Below are 10,379 nucleotides of genomic sequence, written 5' to 3'. Positions count from 1 at the left end.
TATATATATATATATATATATATATATATATATATATATATATATATATATATATATATATATATATATGGATATATATGGATATTCCTAAGTATCTGTGGGATTCAACTTGATTGGAGGCCTTTCAAAAGTCACTAAATTTTTCTAATTCCATTGCTGCCAATAATAACAATACTCGAAGGATTCTGATTTTAAAACCCACTTAAAATACAAACACTTCCATAAAAGGGTTGATAAACACTAATCTCTTGTCTCCTAAGAAAAGGTTACCACTGACTGGGTGCTTGTATTAGTTGGAACTCTGGTTTCGAGTATCATGTAAGGGAATTTATTATAAAAATACAGCAGTGACTCATAGAACCCAAGTGCAGGGAGGCAGTTGGATCACAGGAAACATGGGAAGCATATAGCCATGCATTGGGTTAAGATGATCATCTCAGAATACTCAAGTTTATATACCTCCTCCTTCTAGATCTCTTAATTCTAAATCACTGAGAGAAGGAATATGATTAAGACCACTTTAGGCCAAGCATCCACCCCTAATCCAGTCATCTCCAGCCAGGGGGCAAGTCATGTGACAAAAACATGGTTGCTGAGTGTCCTTCTCTGGAAAATAATTTCCAAGTCTAATGTTTCATTGCCAGGAGAATACCCCACCCAGCAGGTGAAGCAAATTCCTATGGTAATCATGCAGACATTCTAGATACCTGGCTCTGGGTAATTGTTGGCCTATCCTATGTGAAAAAGTTGGCTTACAGATTGACAAAGATAAATCTTGGCAGCTGAGCAGTATTGTTGCCGCCTACTCTCTTCTGCATCCCTGGAAAAGCTTAATTAAGATCTGCAGATTACCAGATGAGGTCCCCAGTTAAATGCCTGCATCCCTCTTGGCTGTATGTGAGTATAGCTGTGGCCTTCAGTGTTTAGTAAGAATGACTACAGCAAGATAGTTTCAACAAGCACTAATGGGCTACTGCTGCCAAAAAACTAATGTGATTAATGACATCATGGAGATCCGTCAACACTATACAGTCTGGGCTATTTTGATGTCATTTCTCATGAACTTCAGTCTCTTTTAAGTTATTGTGGGTGAGGAAGAAACTGTACCCTCAAGCTTCTTTCAGCTGATCTAATAATTAAATCTATATGAGAAAGATTAATAAGAGAAAATGACCAAATCCAATTACATACATATGTATGGGAACCCCACATACATGAAAGAGTCAGAGACCCCACGTGCTCCAGAGGTTCAAAGACAGAAAGGGAAAATGACATAGATGTGACATTTTGAACTAAGGATCACCATGGGGCTTCAGAGGGGAGGAAGGTCATTACAGGACAATAAAGAAGAATGGATATTGTTATTAGTAATTTGCCCCGCCATATAGATAGGTCAAATAATGTTAACTCTGATAATCTCTTATTATGGGAAAGGCCCCTAATTCAAATTTTTCTAGGTGGTTAAGAGGAACTGGGGCAGAAGTTTCTGCTGAGCCCCAAGGTCTAGGTTTCCTTTAGCTGTACACGACAGAGGCACATCTTGCGGTGACTTTTTCTGAATCTCTGCATTACTAAAACCCAATGTGAGGGAAAACTTCTTTTTTCTCAAGAACTGAAGAGAGAGAATCAGTTGAGGAGAATGAACCATTCTCTTTCTATATCTACTTTTAGCCTTTTCAGAGCAAGGACCCCTATGATAAAGTTGCACGTGGGACGGACACCCTGAACATGCCTTGACATTTTGATCATCAGTGTTTATATATTTTTAAAAAATCACATAGCTTTTTATTGCCAACTGAGTTTTAGAGAGCAGGAGGCAGGAGGTGACATCACACTGTAGAAGTTCTGGGGAGATTTTTTTGAACACAGAAAAAAACCCATTATTGTATTCTGCCATAATGTCTCCTGTTTTCCAATTGATTTTGGTTTTCATTCAGAGAAACTGAAAATACAATATTTTCTTCTGGATAAATTAAAAACAGACATTAGTAAATACAAGCATATTTTTTCATTGAAATTTGCTTTATTGCACTTCCCAGATATTAGGTTCTTATCAACATCGAAGCAAGACTTCTACCAGCAAAAAAGATAATGACTTGCTGAAGGCTCAGACAATGGTTAGAATTTTTTATCAATAAAGTATTTTTAAACTAAGGTACGCACATTGATTTTTTTAGGCATAATGCTATTATACACTCAGACTACAGTAAACATAACTTTTATATGCACTGGGAAACCAAAAACCTGTGTGACTCACTTTATTTCCACACTCACTTTGTTTCAGTTGTCCGGAACTGAACCCACAATATCTCTGAAACATGCCTGTGTAATTTCACTGGTTGAAATGTTCTCAGAAACAGTGCATGGTCAAAGACCCATGGTCAAAGAACTGTGAAGTTTTTCACTGAAGGAAGACATAATAATATTTTGCAAAGATAATACATATGATTTTGCAAAGATAATACCATGTGCTTAAACAGTGGAAAGTTTACAAACTTAATTTGTCCAATCTTGTATATAAAAAGAATCTCAAACATTAAATAATTTTTCCTACATTAGTAATGAATTCATATGGATAAGATGAGGAACCAGCTTTTTATGAGATAATTATGGCAGGATATTAATTTGTGTTTTTTTCTTAGCACCGTAGGACTGAATGTGGAGTAGTTGTCTTTTCCCATCTCAAGAAGTCTTTGTGTTCTGCCTTTCACCTCCCTAGCCCAGAAATGACTTTTGTGTTGGGAGCTGTAGTTTAAGGCACCTGGAAATCAACTCCATGCCAGGGAGGTTATGGGAGATGGGAGAGTGGGGTTAGTAGTGGGGTGAAGGCAGAGCTTGTCCAAGCAGGGAGAAGAGCGGAAGTCTTACCCTAAAGCAAGAAGATCCTAGTGGCGGAAGGTCAGGTTAGTCTGTGGATGTGAGGGCTGAGGGGCATTCTAGGAGGGAGAGCACATGCAAAGGTCCTGTGGCAGATGGATATATAATACATTCGAGGAATTTGCAGAAGAGAGGAAGATAAAAGTAGGAAAGAATGTTTGAATGATAGGAGGAACCACGATTTACAGGGTCTTGTACTTTGTGTTAAAAGATGTTGGTCTTTTTCCTGAGAGCAATGGGAAACCTTCCAAGAGTTTTCAGCAGGGAAGTGATAGAATCACATTTGCCTTACAGGCATTTTATCTTTATAGCAGCTCTATAAGGTAAGTCCAAGGGCAGCCTCATGGAGCCAGCATGGAGGAAGTTTAGCAACCCTGTATTCTCCATCAGTCACCCCAAATAAACATGCACTCCTGTAAGAAAGAAAAAAACACACACAACCAAAACAGTGTGCTTAATATGGAAATGTAGCTTCTAGATAAGTCCTTAGCACTCTTTTCTAGTACCTCCAGGTCTGGAACTGCCACGAGGTGTGCACGATTATTATTATTCTCTCAGATGAAGAAACTGAGGTTTAGAGGGACTAACTTATCCAAGAACAAACAGCTTACAAGTTTCAGAGTGAGGATTTGAAGCATGTCTAACCAGAGTTCTTGTGGCAGATATGGTTAGTGCCCCAACCATATTCCCTCAGCTCACCCAGGAGGTCCCCTGCAGATGGTCTCCCTAGATGCCCATTTGGGGGAGGGTCCCCTGCAGACAGTTTCTCAACATGCCTGCTGGATTCTTGAGTTTATCTGCATGAGGGCCTTGTGTGACCACTGGCATCCATTTGACCTGTGCACAGGGATTTAACCTCATAGAAGTGACACTCTTGAGGACAGGCGCTGGGAAACAAAGAGTTCCCTTCCTCGCTCCCCACTCAGATGATTCTGAGCCGTACTCCACAAAGTCTCTCAGAGGGTCCCCAGCAGGAATGAGCCTCAGCTGTCTGCAGAGGTAACTGATCATTAATTTACCCATTATTGGCTTTCCTCCTTTCCCTCTCTCCATTTCCTAACTCTCATTGCTTCCTGGGGTCAACTTCTGTATAAATTACTTACACCTAAACCTTTGTCTCAGGGTCTACTTTGCAGGAACCCAAACTAAGACAGCTCTTAACCAGTACAGTCTACTGCATCTCTTAATAGCAGTTGGAGAATATCCAAAAAATTCTCTTATTATGAGATCAATTTAATGAACATTTAATGGGTGCATGGCTCTGTACCAGTGGCTACAAAGGAGCCAGCCATTTGTGACACCTATTTGGTCCGTTACTTTGGGCAAAAGGGAACAACTCCAAAGACAAAATGAATAAATGATGGAAAGAAAAAGATGTGTGTAGGTGGCCCTGTATGGGGGTATGATAGAGCAATAGCGCTTAATATTAAATGTCTCAATCAGGGAAAGTAATGTCATGCTATTAGGAATTAATAATATACAACTCTTGGATGACATTACCCTATTAATTCTAGTTCTATCTTAGTTGAACACAAATACTGTTCAGTGTTTGGATGATTTATCAAGATATGAAGTAGAGCTTGCCAAATCTCCAGCTACAGTCATAAATTATTCCACTGTCATGTCCTGCGTGGCAAGGGCAATGGGACATGAGAGGGGCGACGCAGATTGAATAAGAACAAGAGACAAAAGTCAGATAAGAGCGAGACCAAGGGACCCAGCCTGTAAGACTGAGCCCTGAATCGGGTCATCGCATGGCTTTTATTGAGAAAATTACAAGGAAGTGAAACTGAATTACTCAAAGATCCACGTGTCACGTGCCTTAAGGCTGTTTTCCATTAACCAACTCCCATTGTATTCCAACATGTACTATCCTTCATACAGCAAGCACAGCCCCCAGGACAGCGCCCAGTGCAGCGTCCTATACAAATAAAGGGAGGTGACCAATATCATTCCATCAGGTCCCAGGACTGCCGGGACACGTCCCAAGAGAGCTTTACCGATATCATTCCACTGGGTCTCAGGAATGCTGAGACACTCACTCTCTCATGACTGACTGGGTCAGGGGCTAATGCAGCGGGGGCGGTTGTGGAGGTAGCTGTAAGGCAACATTCCACCATCTTTTGTTTCACATTTTCCTTTTAAAAGTCCATATACTGACAAACTTGTCATGGGTGGACTTTATGCCTCAAATTATATTTTGAACATGAACTCTAATCTTTAAATATAGTGTACATTTCATGGCTTTTCTAAAAATGTAAATCCAATGACATGATATGGAATCCTACATGACTCTTTCATAAGGTTTGCAGCCTACTTTTCTAGCCACAGTGAGGGTGGCTTTAGCTGTCCTAGGAGGAAACATCAGATGGCTCGACTTCAGCCATGCCGGCTTCCTGAAGGAGTAGCATTTACTTCACAGTTGAGTGAAGTCACTTTGATTAATCCAGTCCTGGATTTCCACTGATTTCTGAGCTTTGTTCAAACAAGCCCATGGCTTCAATTAGAATAGCATTTGTGTGATTCTGTCTGTGGGTGAACACATGGAACTCTAGAATGTCCCAGCATATTGTCACCATTTCTAGTGTGCTGAGGTGCTAGGGTTCTGAGGAGTTGACATGCAAGCCAAGGAGTTCAATTCACTGGAATTCTCTGAACATGGGCAGGTTTTGTGAGGCATTCAGAAGTGGAAGAAATTTGTTATCATCTCAAACTACCCCAAAATAACAATGACAAAAGAGTCTTTGGTTTTGGTGTTTTTTTAAATTTATTTTTCACTTACAGTTGACAGATAATATTATCTTAGTTTCAGGTGTACAACATAGTGATTAGACATTTATATACCTTATGAAGTGATCACCTTAATAAGCATAAGAGAGTCTTTGGAATGTTAAGTGTCTCATGAACATCCAAATCACTCACAATCACACTGAGGAGACATTTTCTGGAGTCACTTTCTTTACATTGGAAGAAACCTAGGGTTAAAGTAGACATTCTGGAGTCACAATGAAAGCATAGCATGAAAGGTGGGGTGGTATGAGGGCACAAAGTCACAGGTTCAGTGGTTCTGAACCAGCCTATCCAACCTCTCCTAGATATTCTGAATCATTTGGGGCAAGAGGTAATGGTAGAAAAGAAGAGAGAGAGAGAATTCATGGAGATGCTTGAGAGGTAGAGGCATTGAAAGATTACAAAAAATAATTCCCTGTTGACATTATATTCAACAGATCGATATTTCCAAGAAAGAAACTACAAGTGATCATGGTTCAAATTAAAAAAAACAACAAAAAACAAAACACTGAAGAAGAATAAATAAGGCACTGGGCAGTGAAAAACTATATAGGTGACAACATGTACCAAGAAATCAATATGAAAGGAGAAATGGAACAGGAGCTAGACAGGCAGCCAAACTGTCATGATCAATTGAACACACAAACAGCTTGCAGCATTATTTTTCTATTTTGATGAAAAATTTGCAATTTTTGCATTGCTGTAGACCAAATGAATCAGCAACAAACATTTCTCAATTTACATTGCCCTTTCCATGAACTTTTTTTTCTGACAATATAATCATGCTTCCAATAGTTACAAAAACAATTTCCTCTCTGCTGTGAAGCTGCCTAAGAGAACATTTGCCTTCATTCCCCTCAGTCCATATGACACCATCTTATCAGACACTACTTATTTTTTAACAGCTTTATCAAGAAATAATTGGCATACAATAAACTGCACAAATTTAAAATGTAAAATCTGATATTTTTTTGACATTGTATACACTTGTGATATCTTAACATTACTCCCGAAACTTTTTTCTTGTTTCTTTGTAATCCTTCTCCCACACTCCTCCTTCTACCTAGGCAACAATCCATCTTCTCCTGTCACTATAGATTAGCATGCATTCTCTAGAATTTATATAAATGGAAGCCTACAATGCATACTCTTTTTTGATATGGCTTCTTTGAGAGAATGATTATTTTGAGATTCACTCATGTTGTAATGTGTATCAGTAGTTCACTCTTCTTTATTGCTAAGTAGGATTCCATTGTATGGAACCATACTCTTGTTTATCCATTCACCTACCAATGAACATTTGGGTTGTTTCCAGTTTGGGATTATTATAAATAAGGCTGATACAAGCATTCATATAGAGGTCGGACAATTAAGTTTGCGAACTCATCCTAGAAAAAGTGCTACATACCTCATTGCTGAATATCACTACAGTCACCTTTGAAGTACTCCCCTTGGGAAGCTATGCACTGATGCCAGCGCCTAGTCCTCCCTTCAAAGCAATTGTGGAACTTTTTTTGGAATGGCCATCAGAGCTGTTGTCATATTACCCTTGATGTCCTGAATGTGATCAAAATGTCTTCCTTTCAATATTTCCTTTATCTTTGGGTAAAGAAAGAAGTCATTGGGGGTCAGATCAGGTGAGTAGCAAGGGTGTTCCAATACAGTTATTTGTTAACTGGCTAAAAACTCCCTCACAGATAGTGCCCTGTGAGCTGGTACATTGTCATGATGCAAGAGCCATACATTGTTGGCGAAAAGTTCAGGTTATTTTCATCTAACTTTTCCACGCAGCCTTTTCAGCACTTTCAAATAGTAAACTTGGTTAACTGTTTGTCCAGTTGGTACAAATTTATAATGAATAATCCCTCTGATATCAAAAAAAGTGAGCAACACCGTTTTGACTCTTGATTTGGACTGATGGAACTTTTTTGGTTGTGGAGAATTGGCTGACTTCCATTGTGCACTTTGATGCTTTGTTTCAGGGTCTTATTGGTACACCCATGTTTCATCACCAGTGACAACATAGCCCAAAACATCATCTTGCCTCTCCAAAATGTCTTGGCAAACTTCGACTGTCCTTTGCTTTTGTTCATCAGAGAGCTCCTTCAGGACCATTTTTGCACACACCTTTCTCATGCTAAGATTTTCAGTTAAGATTTTCCTAACTGTTTCTCTATTGATGTTTACTTGGTCTGCTATGCTTCTCACAGTCAGTCGACAATTTGGATGCACAACTTGATGAATTTTTGCAATGTTTTCATCAGTTCTGTTCATTACTGACCTCCCTGACCTATCTTCATCAGTGATGCCTTCTCTCTCCTCAGGAAAACATTTAATCCTTTTGTACACTGCTGTTTTCTTCATGGCATTATCCCCATAAACTTGGACTAATATGTCCCTGATTTCACTTCCACTTTTGCCAAGTTTAACAAGAAATTTAATCTTTGCTCGTTGCTCTAATTCAAGCTCAGATGTTCTTGCAATGGCACACAAAAACACACAACACTCAGCAAGACATTGCCACACACTGACATGAACACAGCTGTGAGACACTGATGTACCAAGGTTATGAAACCTTACCAAGCTGTTTGTATACTGCTGCCAATGTAAGTGCATGGTGGCAAGTTCATGAACTTAATTGTGAGACCTCATTGTACAAATCTCTTTATGGACCTAAGCTTTCTTTTCTCTTGGTTAAATACCTAGGAATGGAAAGCCTGAATCACATGTTTAATTTTCTAAGGACCTGCCAAACTGTTCTTCAAAGTGGTTGTACCATTTTAAATGCTCACCAACAGTGTACGCGTTCCAGCTGCTCTGCATCCTTGTCAATGTTTTGTATGGTCAGCCTTTTTCATTTTAGCCATTTTAGCAAATTTGTAGAGGTATCGTATTGTGATTTTAATTTGCATGTCCCTCATGACTAATATTATCAAGCATCTTTTCATGTGCTTATTTGTTGTGCAGATATCTTCTTTAGTCAAGTTTCTGTTGAAATCCTTTGCCCATTTTCTACTGGGTTGTTTTATTATTACTTAGTTTTGATAATTCTCTATATATTCTGTGCATGTCTTTAATCACATATATGCTATAAAAATATTTTTCCAGTGTGTGACTTGTCTTTTGATTAGTTTAAAGTATTTTCCAAACAGCATAAGTTCTTAATTTTGGTGAAGTCCAATTTGTCAAAATTTTTTTGTTTATGGATCAGGCTTTTGAGGTTGTATCTAAAAAATCTTTATGTAACCCTTGATCACAAAGATTTCATCCTATGCCTTCTTCTGGAAACTTTACTGTTTAAGGCTTTCCATTTAAGTCTATAATACATTTAAAGTTGATTTTTGTAAAGGGTGTGAGGTATGGATTGAACTTCTCCTCTTCTTCCTCCTCCTTCTTCTTCTTGTATACAGATAGTCAATTGGTCCAGCATTTATAATAAGTTCCTGGGTGATGTTGATACCATTGGTCTGTGAGGCCATACTTTGAACTATAGTGTAATAAAACATATGGAAATAATTAAGGCTATGCAAGTGAAAAAAACAAGAAAAATTTTAATTCTAAAAATAAAATGAATAAACGAAAGGAAATGCAATCATAATATGTTTCTTGGCGTTGAAGTGACTACGGTATATGTACAGTTGTTTTAGCCTACTTAGGCTGTTATAACAAAATACCATATATTGTGTAGTTCAAGCAACAGACATTTATTTCTCACAGTTCTGGAGACTGGGAAGTCCAAGATCAAGGTGCTGACAAATTCTGTTCCTGGTGAGGACTCTCTTCCTGGTTTGCAGACAGCTGCTTTCTCACACTGTCCTCATATGACAGAGAGAAGGAGAGAGAGAGAGAGAGAGAGAGAGAGAGAGAGAGAGAGAGAGAGAGAGAGAGAGAGAGAAGCGATACTTTGGTCTCTCTTCCTGTTCTTATAAGGGCACTAATCCCATTATGAGGGCCCCATCTTCATGACTTCATCTGAACCTAATTACTACCCAAAGGCCCCCTTTACAAATACCATCACATTGGGTGGTAGGACTTCAACACATGAATTTGGTGGGGGACACAATTCAGTTCATAGCAATGATGCAAACACTGATTTAGTCATTTCCCTAAAAGTGGTAATAACACTAGAAAGGAAGACTGAGAATAATCAAAATAAACTAAATCTGCATCTATCAAAAGAAACTTAATATATAATGCCAAAAATTGATAACTCAAGACATAACAGTATACAGCTACTTTTTAGTGACATAAAGGTAACTACAGGGCTGGGGGCCTCTCCTTACTATTGGTTCTAAGGAGTGAGCAGGAAGAAGTCCGCTGTTTTTTATTATCAGCTTTTAGTATGATTTGATTTGATTTTAACAAAGTGTATGTTATGCTGAACAAAATACAAATAATTGAATTTGAAAATATATTTATGCTATGAGTTTGATATTTTTGAGTAAAGTTGGGCCTTTTTGTTCAATATTATAGTAAAGAGAAGAGCTGAATGAGGCTTTTCAGGATAATCAAACCAACTAAATATGAAAAATAGTCTTTTCATTAATTAATCAACTAATCTAACTGTTGGAATTATAAGCACCACTTAGATCTAAGAATAAAGCTGTCAGAAATAGCAAATAAATATAAGTAATGTCTCATGCAGTATTTGAGACATACTAACACTAAAATATTATTTGTTATTTATCTGAAATTCAAATTTAACTTGGTGT

This window comes from Hipposideros armiger, unplaced genomic scaffold, assembly GCF_001890085.2.
Source record: "Hipposideros armiger isolate ML-2016 unplaced genomic scaffold, ASM189008v1 scaffold_539, whole genome shotgun sequence".
NCBI classification, from domain to species: domain Eukaryota; kingdom Metazoa; phylum Chordata; class Mammalia; order Chiroptera; family Hipposideridae; genus Hipposideros; species Hipposideros armiger.
Note: the sequence above shows the minus strand (reverse complement) of the source record.